Genomic DNA, 18,939 nt, shown 5'->3' on the forward strand with positions numbered 1-18,939 from the left:
GAAGGAACACTTCCAAGCTCATTCTATGAAGCCAGCATCACCCTAATACCAAAACCAGGTAAAGACAACACAATGAAAGAGAATTACAGGCCAATATCCGCCATGAACATAGATGCCAAAATCCTCAACAAAATCTTAGCAAATTGGATCCAGCAGTACATCAGAAAGATCATACACCATGACCAAGTAGGATTTATCCCAGGGATGCAAGGGTGGTACAATATCCAAAAATCAATAAACGTGATACATCACATAAACAAATTGAGAGAAAAAAACCACATAGTCATATCAATTGAAGCAGAAAATCATTTGACAAAATCCAACACCATTTTTTATAAAAACTCTCAGCAAGGTGGGAGTAGAAGGATCATACCTCAACATAATAAAAGCCATATATGGCAAGCCCACAGCCAACATAATACTCAATGGACAAAAACTAACACCATATCCCCTAAGAACAGGAACAAGACAGTGATGCCCACTCTCACCACTTCTGTTCAACATAGTAACTGGAAGTATTAGCCATTGCAATTAGACAAGAAGAAGAAATAAAAGGCATCCAAATTGGAAGAGAGGAAGTGAAACTGTCCTTATTCACAAATGACATGATATTATACATAAAAAACCCTAAGGACTCAATCAAAAAACTACTAGACTTAATACATGAATTTGGCAATGTAGCAGGATACAAAATTAACCCCAAAAAATCGATGGCATTTCTTAACACCAATAGTGAACTTTCAGAAAGAGAGACTAAAAAAACAATCCCATTTACCCTCGCACCAAAAAAATTAAGCTACCTAAAAATAAACTTAACTAAAGAGGTAAAAGACCTCTACTCAGAAAACTACAGGATGTTGAAAAAAGATAGAGGAAGACATAAACAGATGGAAGAACATACCGTGTTCATGGATTGGTAGAATCAACATCATTAAAATGTCCGTACTACCCAAAGCAATCTATAAACTCAATGCACTTCCCGTTAAAATACCAACGGCATATTTCACAGATCTAGAATGAACTCTCCAAAAATTCATCTGGAAAAAAAAAGACCTCGAATAGCTTCAGCAATCTTGAGAAAGAACAAAGTCGGTGGGGTCTCAATACCAGATATCAAGCTGTATTAAAAAGCCACTGTTCTCAAAACTGCCTGGTACTGGCACAAGAACAGACATATACATCAATGGAATACAATAGAGAGCCCAAAAATCTGCCCGAACCAATATGCTCAATTAATATTTGACAAAGGAGGCAAGAACATACAATGGAGTCAAGTCTCTTCAATAAATGGTGTTGGGAAAATTGGACAGCTATATGCAAGAAAATGAAACTAGACCGCCAACTTACACCATACACAAAAATAAACTCAAAATGGATAAAGGACTTAAATGTATGCTGAGAAACCATAAAAATTCTAGAAGAATCCAAAGGCAACAAAATCTCAGACATATGCCGAAGCAATTTCTTCACTGATACAGCTCCTAGGGCACTTGAAACTAAAGAGAAAATGAACAAATGGGACTACATCAAAATAAAAAGCATCTGCACAGCAAAAGAAACCATCCACAAAACAACAAGAAAGCCCACTGCATGGGAAAACATATTTGCCAATGTCATATCTGATAAGGGCCTAATCTCCAAAATTTATAGGGAACTCATACAACTTAACAAAAGGAAGATAAACAATCCAATCAAAAAATGGGCAAAGGACCTAAATAGACACCTTTCAAAAGAGGACATTCAGAAAGCCAAGAGACATATGAAAACATGCTCAAAGTCACTAATCATCCGAGAGATGCAAATCAAAACAACAATGAGGTACCATCTCACACCTGTCAGAATGGCTATCATCAACAAATCAACAAACGACAAGTGCTGGAAAGGATGTGGAGAAAAAGGAACACTCATGCACTGCTGGTGGGAATGCAGACTGGTGCAGCCACTATGGAAGACAGTATGGAGCTTCCTCAAAAAACTAAAATGGAACTCCCATTTGACCCTGTGATCCCACTTCTAGGAATATATCCCAAGAAACCAGAAACACCAATCAGAAAGGATATATGTACCCATATGTTCATAGCAGCACAATTCACCATAGCTAAGATCTGGAAGCAGCCTAAGTGCCCATCAGCAGATGAATGGATTAGAAAACTGTGGTACATCTACACGATGGAATACTGTGCTGCTGTAAAAAATAAGGAACTCTTACCATTTGCAATGGCATGGATGGAACTGGAGAGCCTTATGCTAAGTGAAATAAGCCAGTCAATGAAGGAAAAATACCACATGATCTCACTCATTCATGGATAATAGAGACCATTATAAACTTATGAACAAAAATAGATACAGAGGCAGAGCTGCCTCAAACAGACTGTCAAACTGAAGCGGGAAGGCCAGGGAGGGCAGGGGGTCAGAAGAGGGGGGGGTAAGAGATCAACTGAAGAACTTATATGCATGCATATAAGCATAACCAATGGACATAAGACACTGGGAGGTAGGGGAGGCCAGGGGATTGTCAAGGGTGAGGGAAAAAAGGTGACATATGTAATACCCTTTGTAATACTTTAAACAATAAAAAAATTAAAAAGAGTTTTACCACAATTAGACAGATTTCTTAGCTGTATATACATGAATCTTCAGGACTTAAAGACAACTTAAATGTTGTCTTTTATTCAAAAAATGCCAACCACTTAAGCCTCAATTGTAAATATAAAAAGTATTCTCGTCATGTAAAGGTTTTGTACACGAATTCTGAGCTCTATAAACAGGAATTCTTAATGTTTGAAAGCACGTTCTTCTGAAATCGCCAACTAATATAGCTGGAATTGTAAATATTATCTGTATTCTCATCATTTCAGAGCTTTCTACCTGTAATCTTGGTGATTGAGCACGGCCATAGAGATATTACCACTCTATTTACTGGTATTTCAAGTGTTTCTTACACGTTCTTAATCATTTCCCGGGGCTACCATTCTGTATTTTAAGAGTTATACCACACTTAGACAGATTTCTTAGCTGTATATACATGAATCTTTAGGATTTAAACTATTCTATCAAAAAACGCCAACCAATTAAATCTCAAGTGTGTAAGTAGTATTCTCGTCATTTAAAGGCTTAATACATGTAATTGGAGCTCTATAAACAGGAATTCTTAATGTTTGAACGCACATTCTTCTGAAAACACCAACTAATGTATCTGGGATTGTATATCTTATCTGTATTCTTGTCATTTCACAGCTTTTTACTTGAAATCTTGGTGATTGAACATGGCCTTAGAGATATTACCACTCTATTTACTTGTATTTCATGTGTTTCTTACACATTCCTAATTATGTCCTGGGACTTTCATTGTGTATTGTAAGAGTTTTACCAAATTAGACATGTGTCTTATCTGTATATATATGAATCTTCAGGATTTAAACTATTTTATTCAAAAAAACGCCAACCAATTAAGCCTAAATTGTAAATATAAACAGTATTCTTGTCATGTAAAGGCTTTGTACATGAATTCTGAGCTCTATAAACAGGTATTCTTAATATTTGAAAGCACGTTCTTTTGAAATTGCCAACTAATATAGCCGGAATTGTAAATATTATCTGTATTCTCATCATTTCACAGCTTCCTACCTGTAATCTCAGAGAATGAACACAGCCATACTGATATTATGGCTCTAGTTACTTGTATCTCAAGTGTTTCTTACACGTTCCTAATCATTTCCCAGGAGCAGCATTGTGTATTTTTAGAGTTTTACCACAATTAGACAGCTTTCTTAGCTGTATATACATGAATTTTCAGGATTTTATTCAAAAAACGCCAACCTATTAAGCTTCAATTGTAAATATAAACTGTATTCTTGCATTATAGGCTTTATACACAAATTCTGAGCTCTATAAAAAAGCATTCTTAATGTTTGAAAGCACTTTCTTCAGACAACGTCAAATATAGTAGCCAGAATTGTAAATATTATCAGTGTTCTCTTCATTTCACAAATTTCTACCTGTAGTCTCGGTGATTGAACACAGCCATAGAGATATTACCGCTCAATTTACTTGTATTTCAAGTGTTTCTTACACGTTTGTTATAATTTCCCAGGGCCAGCATTATGTATTTTTATAGTCTTCCCACAATTAGACAGTTTTCTTAGCTGTATATACATGAATTTTCAGGATTTGAACTACTTTATTCAAAAAATGCCAACCAATTAAGCCTCAATTTTAAATATATACAGGGTGGCCTTTACTCATGAGATTAATTCATCCCAAGACCGAGCTCGTTAAGGAGCTCGGTAACTCAAATTATTCTGTCAACTCAATGCAAAAAATTGGCCGAGAGACAGCTGGTATCTCAAAAAACTCTTTTGTCGGGACACTCATAAGTCAATGCCCCACTGTACAGTATTCTCATCATTTAAAGGCTTTATACACAAATTCTGAGCTCTGTAAACAGGAATTCTTAACGTTTGAAAGCACGTTCTTCTGAAAACGCCAACTAATGTAGCTGGAATTGTAAATATTATCAGTATTCTCGTTATTTCACAGCTTTCTACCTGTAATCTAGGTGTTGAACACAGCCATAGATATATTATGGCTCTATTTACTTGTATTTCAAGCATTTTTTACACGTTCCTAGTCATTTCCAGGGACTATCATTGTGTATTTTAAGAGTTTTACCACAATTAGACAATTTTCTTTGCAGTATATACTTGAATCTTCAGAATTTAAACTATTTTTTTCAAAAAACGACAACCAATTAAGCCTCAATTTTACATATAAAAAGTATTCTCATCATTTAAAGCCTTTATAGGAGAAACCAAGTTGGCGGCATAGGTAAACACCAGAAATTGCTGCCTCCTACAACTACTTCAGAAATACAATGAAAATACAATACGGACATCATCCAGAACTACAGGAAGGTGGCTGAGTGTAAAGTCTACAACTAGAAGGAAAGACAACTAATACATTCCTATACAATTCTAGGTTCTATCTTTTTTACTTCTAGTTAACATAGTGTTCTGAGCTCTATAGACTTGATTACTTACAGCTTTTATGGGGGGGTCCTTTAAAAATGCCAACTCATTGGACCAAAATAGAAATGTATTCAGTGTCCTCATCACTTCAAAGCAGTTTCAACGTGAGTTTTGAGTGTTTGAACACAGACCCACAGACAGTAAGGATCTATTTACATGTATTCCTAGCATTTCTGATACGTTCCTATACAATTACAGGTTCTATCATTTTGACTTCTGAGTTTCAATGTAACTAACATAGTGTTCTCAGGTCTATAGACTTGAATTATTAAGGGTATTAAGTAGGTTCATTTTAAAAAGCCAACTGATTGAACCGGAATTATATATGTAAACAATACTCGTCATTTCCCAGCTGTTTGAATGTCAGTTGTCAGTGTTTGAACATGGCCCCACAAAGATTAAGCCTCTACTTACATATATTCCTAGCTTTTCAGATACATTCCCATACAATTCCAGGTTTTATCATTTTGACTTCTAAGAGCTTTAATCTAACTAACAGAGTGTTCTGAGCTCTATGGACTGGAAGTCTTATGGCTTTTATGCAGGGTTTTTTAAAAACGCCAACTCCTTGAACCAGAAAAAGAAATGTATTCAGTATCCTCATCACTTCACATCTGTTTCAACCTGAGTTTTCAGTGTTTGAACACGGCCTCCTCATAAAGTAATGCTCTATATACATGTATTCCTAGCGTTTCTGATACGTTCCTCTACAATTCCAGGTTCTATCATTTTGATTTGGAAAAGTTTTAATCAAACTAACATAGTGTTCTGAGCTCTATAGACTTGAATTTTTATGTGTTTTAAGTAGGTTCCTTTAATAAAGCCAACTGATTGAACCAGAATTATACATGTAAACAGTATACTCACCATTTCACAGCTGTTTGAAAGTCAGTTTTCAGTGTTTGAACACGGCCCCACAGAGAGTAAGCCACTATTTACATGTATTCCTAGCGTTTCAGATACGTTCCTTTATAACTCCAGGTTCTATCATTTTGACTTCAAAGAGTTTTGATCTAACTAACATAGTGTTCTGAGTTCTATACACTTGAATTCTTAAGGCTTTTATGCAGGGTTTTTTAAAAACGCCAACTCCTTGAACCGGAAATAGAAATGTATTCAGTATCCTCATCACTTCACAGCTGTTTCAACCTGAGTTTTCAGTGTTTGAACACGGCCCACAGACAGTAAGGCTCTATGTACATGTATTCCTAGCATTTCTGATACGTTCCCATACAATTCCAGGTTCTACCATTTAGTTCTAAGAGTTTTAATCTAACTAACGTAGTGTTCTCAGCTCTATAGACTTGAATTCTTTTTTTTTCTATTCACAAAGGAAAAGTTCCAGTCCATCTTTTAATTTTTTTGAAAAATCCCTGACAGTACAGAAGTAAACTGAAATGTATTAATATTCCACTCTTACATTTCCATGACAAACAAACAAAAATTCATGAGCCAAAAAAAACACACAAAAAAAACAGGGAGAAGCTGATAAAACTAAATATGGATCTCAGCATTAACACCTGAACAGAGAAAGGAGTTAAAACGCTTTAATTAAAAAATCACGAGTGGATGATAAAGTGTGTAGAAACTGAAAATTTTTGAAACTATTTAAAACCTGGAATCGCTGACTGTTCAGAAACTACACAGATGGATCATGGGTGGTGGTGAACAGCAGAAAGGGATTATGGATGAATCTGCATTGTTCTAGCTGCTCCCCATGCCACCCGTCTCCAAAAAAAGCTGACATTGATTAGATATTGAGCCAGGCTAATGCTGGTAGCAGATCCTGTGATGGTAACCTGCCTATCAGTAGATCCTTCCACTGGGTTTGCAATTTTGATGTGCGCCCCAGACATCTGATGGATCTCATTGATTTTGGCGCCCTGACGCCAGATTATTCATCCAATCAAATCATTTGGAATGGTGAGTTCATGAGAAGTAGTCTGAGCAGATGCATCCAAACGTGCACTGAATCCGGTGTTGCCATGCATCATGGGAAAATGAGACTGTTGCATTGCCAACTGGTGCAGCTTGATCAAATCTGACTATGGAATGGCATACTGTCCTTGAATGGTATAGGCCTCCAGAGGTGGTCTCTCCAGGTCAGGGTTGAGGCACATGGACAGGGTGGTGTGGGGAAAGCACGCACTGTCGCTGCCTGTGCTGTACCTGTCCTGACCACCTGCAAAGATGACTGGTGAACTGGACGGCTTGGGCCGGTCTGGGATGGTCACGCCCTTCGGGGGGGACTCCAACATGAACACGCAGATCTGTTTCACACACTCAATGATGGATTGCGGAATGCCAGCAATGGTGATGGCCTGCTCAGTTGAGTTGGGGAGCATATCCCCTGCCACCTGGACTTGAGCTCCTGTACTCTCTCTTATTTCCTTGATCTTGCAACCACCTTTCCCAATGAGAAAGCCACACTGACTAGCAGGTGCCACCAGCCGCAGGGTGATTGAGGGTATACTGGCAGCTGTGCTATTGGTCATAGAGCTGCTGATGTCCTCTTCCAGTTTGTCAATGATCATAGAGCAAGCTTTGAAGATGGCATTAGTAGGTCCAGCCAAAGTGATAATTCTCTCAGGATAATTCCCTTCTGAGATGTTGATATGTGCACCACTCTCCTCATGCATCTTCTTAACTGATTCTCCTTTATTTCCGATGATACTGCCAACTTCCTTTCCATGCATAAGTAGCCGGATGGTGAGAGTGACGTTTAATCCACCTTCAATCACACCGGTGTCCATGTCAAGCAGTATTCTGGGGAGCTGTACTTTGAGTGGTCAAGTCTTTGGTCACTGCAGGCGCCAGGTGACTGAGGGGAAAAGGGAAGCAGGCGGGAAGGGGAAGGCGAAGGGCTGGAGGCCGGGGTCGGAACAATAGGGGCGGGCAGGAAGGCAAGGGGCCCTCCCGAGGGCGGGTGGAGGAGGAAGTGGGGGTGGAGGAGGAAGGGGGAAAGAGACCCTGGAGCAGGTGGAGGGCAGCAGAGGGCAGGCAGGCAGGTGGGCTGGAGAGGGCGCAGGCTGCAGCTGCTCCAGCTGCTGCCTCTGGTGGTCTTTTCTTTTTTTGAGGGCGGCCAATAAACAATTTTTTACTGTAAGCAAGGAGATACTTGGTATAGAGACAACACCAAAATAAAACAAAGAAAAAGTACTCTGCCAGCTAGAAACATTAAAAAACAATATCTCAGCAAGCTCTTCTTCCACCAAAACAATAATAATATAATAGTAATAATAGTTCCCCAGCTGTGCCTGTAAGGGAGTGTGGGCACTTTGGGTTATAATATAACATTATACAGACAATACATGGTACTCGTAGTGGCAAACATGACTGTGCAGAGAACACGTGCCCCATGCTTTTCTATTGTCCTAATGAATTCTCAAAAGGAGATTCCATTGGGGGAAGAATTCTGAATGGTTTTGGTTTTGGTTTAACCTGAAGGTTTTAAAAACATCTTTTTAGTTAAAAAGAACTAAATTTTTTTAAAAAGACAACAACAAAAACATCTTTTAAGTAAAACACAATTCAGGTACCTGTCCTGTGCACAGAGCCGTTCTGTTCCCGGCCCGGTCGGTGGGGCCTATGTGGACGCGTGAACAATGCCCACAGTCCTAGCTGTCCCTTGGCTTAAATACGGGCCCTGAGTGAAATGAGACAAAGGTGCACAGTGTGACCAAAACTGTCCGAGAGACAGGGGTGGGGTGGGGGTGCACATGGTGCCCAGTTTTCCTTCTGCTAGGAGTGGTCTCTCCTCAGCCAGCAATCATCTAAGACACCCCGGGCCTTTCCTGCATGCTGGGCTCATGAGACATGCCCCTGTGGGGACCAAGAGCAGCCCCTGAGCCCCCAGCCCCCTCCATCCTCCCAGAGACGCAGTTGGTCCGGGAGCTGTCGCTGAGCTAGCACCTGTGCTTGGACCACCTGGGGTGTTTGCCAGGCTGCCTTTTGTTCTGTTTGGCTATTTGGAAGTCTGACTGGTTGCAGGGGAGATGAATGGGTAACACCCTCCTCAGGTCTTCTCTGGGTCAGGAGCTCACATGCATATCATGCCCAGAGGCCCGGTTTCCCAGGTGATAGTGGCTCAGGGAGCAGCCTGACCTGTCCCACTCCCCCAGGGCCTGCTGGGTAGCTCTGCTGGCCTTTCAGAGAAGAAAAGGAGGACAGACCAGCACAGCAAGACTGAATGGGACCTAAACTCCCTCCCAGTGGCCACTGGGCCTGAGAGAGGAGAATTCCCAGGGAATTCAGAAATTACCCTTGGGAAACTAACAAATAAATAGTTTCAGGGTAAATGGAAAGGGCCTGCTGGGTATTTGCATTTCCAGCTATCTCCAGGCAGGCTGAATGGGGAAGTTTTTAGGCTAGTGTCTCTCCTTCAGGCCCATGCAATGCCCAGCTTAGCCAGGTTCTCTCTCCCAAACGGAGCTGGAATCACAGGGGACGAGGTTCAGTGACAATAACACCAGAGTTGCCTTCTCTTGCTGGATCCTTCCTTCAAGCCTGTGAGGTAGGAGGGGCAGGCATTCTTCCCCTGGACAGACAGAGCGACAAGGCTTGGGAGGTTTAAAACAAGCCTCTGTCCCATCGCTACCTCTCAGTCGTTCCTGGGCAGGAGCTCTCTCTGTGGCCAAGCCCAGCGGAGACAGTGGGTTAACAGCACTGCTGGCACTCGCTAGGGATGGGCGAGGCGGGTGGTGTAATGACAATGAGAACCAACATGGTTCCCTGGAGAAATCTTTGAAATCTCTGACTAGTCTCAGTCCTAACTGCAGTAAATCCATGGGAACGCTTATATTTAACATTTTAACACATTCCAACGTTTTTGTTAGATACATCTGGAGGGGGCACTGGGAAGAGGGAGGGCGGGTCTGGGGTCCCTGTGGGTCCTGGGTTGCAGTGATAGAGGGCAGCCTGGCTTCTGTGGCCCTGGTCACACTGGCCTGAGGACCCACGTGGGCTTCCCACTAAGGGCCATGCTGACCATTGGGAAGAAGGCTCCTGTCGGGCCCGAGTCCGTTCTTCAAACAGCCTCTCTCTTTGTCTTCAGTGGCCTCTTCCTTCTTCTCTTCCTCTTCCTCTTCCTCGTACTCCTTCTCATCATCACTCCTCACATCCTGGATGTTCTTCGTGAATATACATCTCTTGAGCATCTTCAGGACAAAGTAACCCCAGTAAAGGTGAAGGATTTGCAGGATCATGATCTGCAGGTTGAGGAAGATGTAGGAAAAGAAGGGCTCGAGGTAGAGCATTGGGATCACCAGTGTGCAATACAAAATCCAGAAGGGAAAATGATGAGGCAGCTGATGAAAAATATGGCAGAAAAGATGAAGAACAGGGTATTGCAAGTTTGCTTCCATCCAGCGTAAGAAAACATCTTCTCAGACTCCAGCCCAATGTCGGCCACATTGGGCACAATCATCACCAAGGTCCCACTGCATATGTAGTTAGCACACCAGGAGAAGCTCATCAAGCTGAGAGCAGCCAGGTGGTGGATAACATGAGCAAAAAAATCCTTCCTCTTCACATGAGAGCCCAGGCTAAGTAAGAGAGAACAATAAAAACTCATCTCCAGGATGTAGTACCAGTACTGGGATGGCAGCAAGGGCTGTCTGGGATAGCCATTCCACACCTCCCCGAGGTCATATACCCAAGGTTTATCATAAAGAAACGCGATCCCAGCCACAGTAATCGCTAAGTAAAATGCAAATCACCAGCAAGCCTCCTGGAATTTCTTCATCCTGCAAGGCCTGTCCTGATTCCACCAACTTTGAAACCATCTTTCAACCTGGCGCTCTGTCAGGTTGCACTTCTTTGCCAGGCCATAAACATCTTCAGATGGTTTGCTTGTAGAGTGTTTGTAAAAACTCTCTAAGACAGTGTTTGGTATAATCTTCCAAACTTCCTCTTTAATACCAAAAGTCTTTGCTAGAGGTGTGGTGATAAATTTTTCAAAGAAATGCTGGATAATCAGCAATCCAAAGGCATATGGGATGGTCATGTACAGATGAGAGGGTTTTACAAAGACGAGTCCATTGTGATCTTCGAAGGTCTGACCACTTTATTGCTGGAGGGAGCCAGAATCTTTTCAACCAAAACCAGTCTTGAAAAATTCTTGAGTGTATATGATAGCTCACTTCCAACGAACTCAGGTACAGTATAAATATATGTATGTGTGTGTGTGTGTGTGTATATATATCAAAGTGTCACAGCATCCCTGTCTGGAGCTTCAGTCCACAGAAGGCGCCCCCAGCCTTAGCCACCCAGCCGACTGCCCAAGTTCCAGCCCTGCACCTCCTACCACAGGGCGGCGCTCCTCATCGCTGCGTGCACTGGTATTCCTGCAGGGACCCACCCTCCAAAGTTGCAAGTCAAGATTTCTGACTGAGAGCGATCCGTGACGTGAGGCAGAGTGACTGGATGGCACCTGCAGGTTCTTCCAGACGGGATGTCCTTTCCTGTCTCACCACTTGTGCAGCTGCTCTTCCTCCTTCCATGGGATGTTCATTCCTTCAACTAATGAAGGGTTTTTTAAAATGCCAACTTCTTAAATCGGATATAGAAATGTAATCAGTATCCTTGCCACATCACAGCTGTTTCAACATGAGTTTTCAGTGTTTGAACATGGCCCTCATACATTAAGGCTCTATTTCCATGTATTCCTAGCATTTCTGATATGTTCCTATATGATTCAAGGTTCTATTATTTTGACTTCTAAGAGTTTTAATCTAACTAACAGTGTTCTGAGCTCTATAAATTTGAATTTTTAAGGGTTTTAAGTAGGTTCCTTTAAAAAAGCCAACTGATTGAACTGGAATTATAAATGTAAACAGTATACTCGTCATTTCACAGCTGTTTGAAAGTCAGTTTTCAGTGTTTGAACATGGCCCCACAGAGAGTAAGCCACTATTTACATGTATTCCTAGCATTTCGGACACGTTCCTATACAATTCCAGGTTTTATCATTTTGACTTCTAAGAGCTTTAATCTAACTAACAGAGTGTTCTCAGCTCTATAGACTGGAATTCTTATGGCTTTTATGCAGGGTTTTTTAAAAACGCCAACTCCTTGAACCAGAAAAAGAAATGTATTCAGTATCCTCATCACTTCACATCTGTTTCAACATGAGTGTATAGTGTTTGAACATGGCCCCTCAGACAGTAACGCTCTATATACATGTATTCCTAGCGTTTCTGATACGTTCCTCTACAATTCCAGGTTCTATCATTTTGATTTGGAAAAGTTTTAATCAAACTAACATAGTGTTCTGAGCTCTATAGACTTGAATTTTTATGTGTTTTAAGTGGGTTCCTTTAATAAAGCCAACTGATTGAACCAGAATTATACATGTAAACAGTATACTCACCATTTCACAGCTGTTTGAAAGTCAGTTTTCAGTGTTTGAACACGGCCCCACAGAGAGTAAGCCACTATTTACATGTATTCCTAGCGTTTCAGATACATTCCTTTATAATTCCAGGTTCTATCATTTTGACTTATAAGAGTTTTAATCTAACTAACATAGTGTTCTGAGTTCTATACACTTGAATTCTTAAGGCTTTTATGCAGGGTTTTTTAAAAACGCCAACTCCTTGAACCGGAAATAGAAATGTAATCTGTATCCTCGTCACTTCACAGCTGTTTCAACGTGAGATTTCAGTGTTTGAACACGACCCTACAGACAGTAAGGCTCTATTTATATGTATTCCTAGCATTTCAGATACATTCCTATGCAATTCCAGGTTCTATCATTTTGACTTCCAAGAGTTTCAATCTAACTACATAGTCTTCTGAGTTCTATACACTTGAATTATTAAGGCTTTTATGCAGGGTCCTTAAAAAATGCCAACTCTTTAAACCAGAAATAGAAATGTAATAAGTATCCTCATCACTTCACAGCTGTTTGGACGTCAGTTTTCAGTGTTTGAACACAGCCCCATGAACATTAAGGCTCCATTTACATGTATTCTCATCATTTCTCAGCTGTTTGAAAGTCAGTTTTCAGTGTTTGAACACGCCCCTAAAGACAGTAAGGCTCTACTTACATGTATTCCTAGCATTTCAGATACATTTCTATACAATTCTAGGTTCTATCATTTTGACTTCTGAAAGTTTTAATCTAACTAACATAGCGTTCTGAGCTCTATAGACTTTAATTCTTAAGGCTTTTATGCAGGGTCCTTATAAAACGCCAACTCTTTAAACCAGAAATAGAAATGTAATCTGTATCCTCGTCACTTCACAGCTGTTTCAACGTGAGATTTCAGTGTTTGAACACGACCCTACAGACAGTAAGGCTCTATTTATATGTATTCCTAGCATTTCAGATACATTCCTATACAATTCCAGGTTCTATCATTTTGACTTCTAAGAGTTTCAATCTAACTAACATTGTGTTCTGAGCTCTATAGACATGAATTCTTAAGGCTTTTAAGCAGGTTCCTTTAAAAAAGCCAACTCATTGATCCGGAATTATAAATGTAAACAGTGTACTCGTCATTTCACAGCTGTTTGGATGTCACTTTTCATTGTTTGAACACAGCCCCATAAACATTAAAGCTCTATTTACATGTATTCCTGAAGGCTTTTATGCAGGGTCCTTTAAAAATTCCAACTCATTAAACCAGAAATAGAAATGTAATCTGTATCCTCATCACTTCACATCTGTTTCAACGTGAGTTTTCAGTGTTTGAACACGGCCCACAGACAGTAAGGCTCTATTTACATGTATTCCTAGCATTTCAGATACATTCCTATACAATTCCAGGTTCTATCATTTTGACTTCTAAAAGTTTTCATCTAACTTACATAGTGTTCTGAGCTCTATAGGCTTGAATTCTTAAGGGTTTTAAGCAGATTCCTTAAAAAACGCCAACTCCTTTAACCGGAATTATAAATGTAAGCAGTATACTCGTCATTTCACAGGTGTTTGAATGTCAGTTGTCAGTGTTTGAACATAGCGTTCTGAGCTCTAAATGCTTGCATTCTTAAGGCTTTTATGCAGGGTGCTTAAAAAACTCCAGGGTCTATCATTTTGTATTCTAAAGTTTTATCCTCATCATGAGCCTGTCATAGAGCAGCAGCTGCCATGGACTGGCTTATTTGAGTGTACACCAACATCACATGAAATTATCAATCATATTTACAGATGATCCAGAGTGTTCCTATAATCAATAAAGGGGAAAGAATGGCTAATTAGCATGGACAAGATGACCTTTGGTGAAACAGACCACTCCAGAGTTCTCCTGCAGGTCTGCAAAGATTAGAAAGGACATCAGAGATCCCACAGCAGAGGTCAGCAACCTTTTCTGTAGCAGCCAGAGAGTCAATGGCTTAAGGTCTCTGTTGAAACTATGAAGTGTCTCCTCATAGTTTGACAGCATCCAAAGTCAATACATGAGCAATAGGTAGAGCTCTATTCAAATAAAACTGCATTTGTGGACACCCGAGTTTAAATGTCATATAATTGACATGAACTATGCTCAAGGCATCTATTGGACTCAGGGCCCTGGGCCTCACTTGGACTCTACCAGGCAGAGGCTCAGCTCTTTGTAGCGGGACTCAACTTTCCCGGGTAGGCTCAGCTCTCTGGAGCTCCCAGACTTGGCTCACAAGCTCCGAGTCTGGGCTAAATTCTGAGTCTTCAGTGATGTCGCACTGCACACAGATAAGTCACAGGCTTTTTAATATATATATATATATATATATATATATATATATATATATATAATTAGTTTTTAAACAGTGGTAGGGAGAGGGATAGAGAGTTGGAAACATCGATGAGAGAGAAACATCAATCAGCTGCCTCCTGCATATCTACTACTGGGGACGTGCCTGCAACTAAGGTACATGCCCTTGACTGGAATCGAACCTGGGACCTTTCAGTCCACAGGCCAATGCTCTATCCACTGAGCCAAACTGGTGAGGCCCCTAACCGTTAGGGCAAGTCACAGGCTTTTTGCGTGTTGGCAGAGGCACCTACAATGTGTCTAATGGGTCTGAGCACCAGACCAACCTGCAGGAACACACTCTCTCCAACCCTTCTCCGCGTCATTCCTTTTGAGCAGCAGCTGCCGTGGACTGGTTTCGTCGTGAAGTTGTATGTTTCACACCGAAACATACAACATGTGTAAAGACATTCCATCGTGTTCCCATAATCAGGAATGTCTGAAGAATGCTGATTAGCATAGTGAAACAGACCTCTCAAAAGCTCTTAAACAGTGATGCAAAGATGATAAAATGTATTCAAGATGCTAGATCACAGGTCAGCGGCCTTTTCTGAAACAGTCAGAGAGTAAATGGCTTACAGTCTCTGTTCAAACTCCAATTTCTAATCAGTTTGACAGCGTCATAGACAATATGCACACACAGCTGCAGGTGCATTTGAATAAACCTATTTTGTGGACCCAACATGTGAATTTCCTATAATTGACATATGTTGGCTGCAAGACATTTTGGACTCTGACCTAGAAGCCCAGGCCCAGGCTGCCTGTATCTCAGGGCTCAGGTGGACTCTCTGAGCAATGGGAACAGGGCCTGGGCCACCAGAGCTTTGGGCCTCACTAGGAGTCTCAGAGAGAGGCCAGGCTCTTTAAGGCAAGGCTGCAATGTTTGGGGCAGAATTCAGCACTTCATGGCCAGGCCCAGCTCTTTAGGTCTAGGCTAGGATTTCCAAGTCTCTGAGGCTTTGAGGCTAGGCTAGATTCTGAGACTAGCATCGGTCTTTTTAAAATATATATATTTTTTTATTGATTTCAGAGAGGAAGGGGGAGAGAAAGAGAGGGAGAGAGAGAGACATCAATAATGAGAATCATTAATCAGCTGCCTCCTGCATGCCCCACACTGGGAATTAAGCCCGCAACCCAGGCACATGCCCTGACCAGGAATCGAATTGTGATCTCCTGGTTCATAGGTCTATGCTCAACCACTGAGCCACACCGGCCTGGCACTAGCATCAGTCTTTAATGATGTCATGCTGCACATTGACAATTCCCAGGCTTTGTTCATGTGTTGGCAGTGGCAACTTACAATTAGTCTAAAGTGTCTGAACACTAGACTGGCCTGCAGGGAATAGACACTCATTCCACCCCCACTACCCAATGCTGCTGAGTTCCATCATGGCCTTTACAGAGCACAACTGCCACGGACTAGTTCCATTTGAGTGAACACCAACTTCACACAGAAGTATAAAAACATATTTTGGGACATTCCATAGTGTTTCTATAACCAGAATGTAAAAATAATGGCTACCTGTCATGGAAAAGATCGTCTTTACTGAAACAGACTTCTCCAAATGTCTTAAACAGCCCTGCATAGATTATAAAGGTATCCAAGATCTTGGGTTAGAGGTCAGCAAGCTTTTTTGTAAAAGTCAGAGAGCCAGTGGCTTACGGTCTTGTTGAAACTCCATTCTCTCCTCATAGTTTGACAGCATAGACTATATGCAAACAAATAGAGGTGGCTCTATTGGAATCAATACCTATCTGTGGACAATAGAGTGTGAATTTCATATAATTGGCCTGTGTTAGGAAGCCAAGCCTCCCTCTGACTCTTGGAGAGATAGCCGCTGGCCTAGGCTGCTAAGGCCATGGCACGCGCTTGGACAGTTTTGCTTCAGGAGATGGAAGAAGTAGGTAGTGGGCTTTCTCTCTTCACTTCTAGGAACAGCACGATGGATTAGCCAACACTCTAGTCAGTGCCAGACAGACTCACTAGATTCCACTTGGACTTTCTGTCTTTTGGGTGATTAGATCTACCATGTGCATAGTGAAAGGACAAGGCCCATTGGCCCTGCCACCTGGGGATAAATGTCTCCAACCACATTGAGAATTCCCCATTGAGATCTTCACTTCCTAAGGTTTGGCCTTCAGAGAAGAGTCATCAAGCAGCTCAACAGATATGCTGTCTCCCATCAATATATTTCTGCATGTAATTGATCAAGGTATGCCATGTGGACACTCCCAGAGTGGGGAATGGGACTCGCATGAACCAATCTACTCCAACATTCTTACCTCCCTTTTTAACTGCTTCTTCTTTATTAAAACAAGAAAAAGCAGGCATTTCCAGGTAGCACTTATTGGGCCACTGTTGGATGCACTTGTCAGGAAACCATCCCAATAACCTTTTAGAGCCTTTCTAATGACCCATGCTGCAGATATGAATGCAGAAGAATCTCTGTCTGGTGGCCAAGATTAATAAATTCCCTGTCATCCAAATGTATTTTTCTTTGAACATTGTCCCCCGCCATTAATTATTTACACCTATATTTTATGTTTTTCTGCTTGTGGATATTATAGAACTCACATAGTTCTTCTAAAGAGCAGCACACATTTTCAAGGGTCACACTTTGTCCTTCATCTTTTGTGTCCTGCTGTGATTTGCATCTAGTCATGGTAGCAACCGCCACAGGAGAGGGCACCACCGTTATCACCCTTGTGTGTCTCTTCTTTGTCAGTGCTTTTTTCCAGTCCGTGAAAAACCCTGAAGTATTCAAATTTCCTCCCATGTCATTCACAACTCTACCGGGAAACTTTCCAATTTTTTCACATCTGGCTAGCATGGGGAAAGAATCTGCTCATGTCCTGAAGCTCCTCCAGCTGCATCTAGAGCCTGGACATGAGCTCAGCAGGTGATCTCAAGTGATGATAAGATGCATGTCCATGTGTGCTGAAGGGAACACTCAGAATTATTTCAGATTGTGTGCCATCACCAGAGACATGGGAATTGGATGCAGGAACTCCACTGGGTTCCCACAGCAGTCCTCACACCTCCATCTAGTGACGCTGCAGCCCCATGTCTAGAAACTGCCTTGCATGGCCGGGGCCTGGAATCAAAACTGGGTTTTGTAACTTAACCCTTGACTTTCTTTCCATTTCAAAGACACCGTTCCTCACTCACTGGCTGATGGCTAATGCCCTCCAGCACCATGTCTACTGCCCAGTCTCAACAGATTATTCACCTGATTTTTATTGACTAACTTATAGGTAAACAAAAATGTGCTCATATTATTCAAACATAGAAAAATATCTCTTCATTTCTTGAACAAGCACGGGGCTGACAAAATTTATCTGTAAAATTATTTCATTATTAAATTTTCAGGGGTAACCAGGTTATTCCTATATAATAAAAGCCTAATATGCAAATTGTCCCCTCTACCGGAGTTCAGCTGGGAGTTCGACTGCTCAAGCAGTCGCTATGATGTGCACTGACCACCAGGGGGCAGAAGCTCCAACCTGTAGGTTAGCTTGCTGCAGTCGCTGGTGGGCTGGACTAGAGAGTGAGGTGTGAAGTGAGAGCCCTCAGGAAGCTCCCAAGGTTTGGTGGGGCCCCAGGTGGAGGCAGCAGTGGTGGGAGCCTGGAGGGACCTGGTGGTGCAGGAGGCTAATACATTTCCTAGGACAAAGGAAACTAAGAAGAAAATAAATAAATGGGACTACATCAAAATAAAAAGGGAATCCACCATATGAGAGAACATATTTGGCAATGATATATCTGATAAGGGGTTAATATCCAAAATATATAAGAAACTCATAGAACTCAAGAGAAGGAAGACTACCAATTCAATTAAAAAGTGGGCAGAAGATCTGACTAGACACTTCTCCAAAGTGGACATACAGATGGCCAAGGGACAATGAAAAAATGCTCAATCCCTGATCATCAGAGAGATGCAAATTAAAACAATGAGGCATCACCTCACAATGGTCAGAATGGCTACCATCAACAAATCAACAACTGACAAGTGCTGTTGAGGATGTGGAGAAAAGGGACTCTCTTGCACTGCTGGTGGGAATGCAGACTGGTGCAGCCACTGTGGAAAATAGTATGGAGTTTCCTCCAAAAATTAAATATAGAGCTGCCATTTGACCCAGTGACCCCACTTCTGGGACTATATCCTAAAAATCCTGAAACA

General features: G+C 41.4%; 2 pseudogenes across 2 annotated transcripts; both read right to left on the reverse strand.

Moving 5' to 3' along the window:
• Positions 1-6,731: 6,731 nt before the first annotated feature.
• Positions 6,732-7,780, reverse strand: LOC308512551 (poly(rC)-binding protein 2-like; annotated as a pseudogene). Its single transcript has one exon. The product of its transcript is annotated as a poly(rC)-binding protein 2-like (transcript).
• A 2,217-nt stretch (positions 7,781-9,997) lies between these two features.
• Positions 9,998-17,957, reverse strand: LOC308512552 (ceramide synthase 3-like; annotated as a pseudogene). Its single transcript has 2 exons — positions 17,924-17,957; positions 9,998-11,133 (listed from the first exon to the last, which is right to left on the reverse strand). The product of its transcript is annotated as a ceramide synthase 3-like (transcript).
• Positions 17,958-18,939: the final 982 nt, after the last annotated feature.

The sequence above is a fragment of the Myotis nattereri genome (assembly GCF_964212035.1).
Source record: "Myotis nattereri genome assembly, contig: HAP1_SCAFFOLD_127, whole genome shotgun sequence".
Lineage (NCBI taxonomy): Eukaryota > Metazoa > Chordata > Mammalia > Chiroptera > Vespertilionidae > Myotis > Myotis nattereri.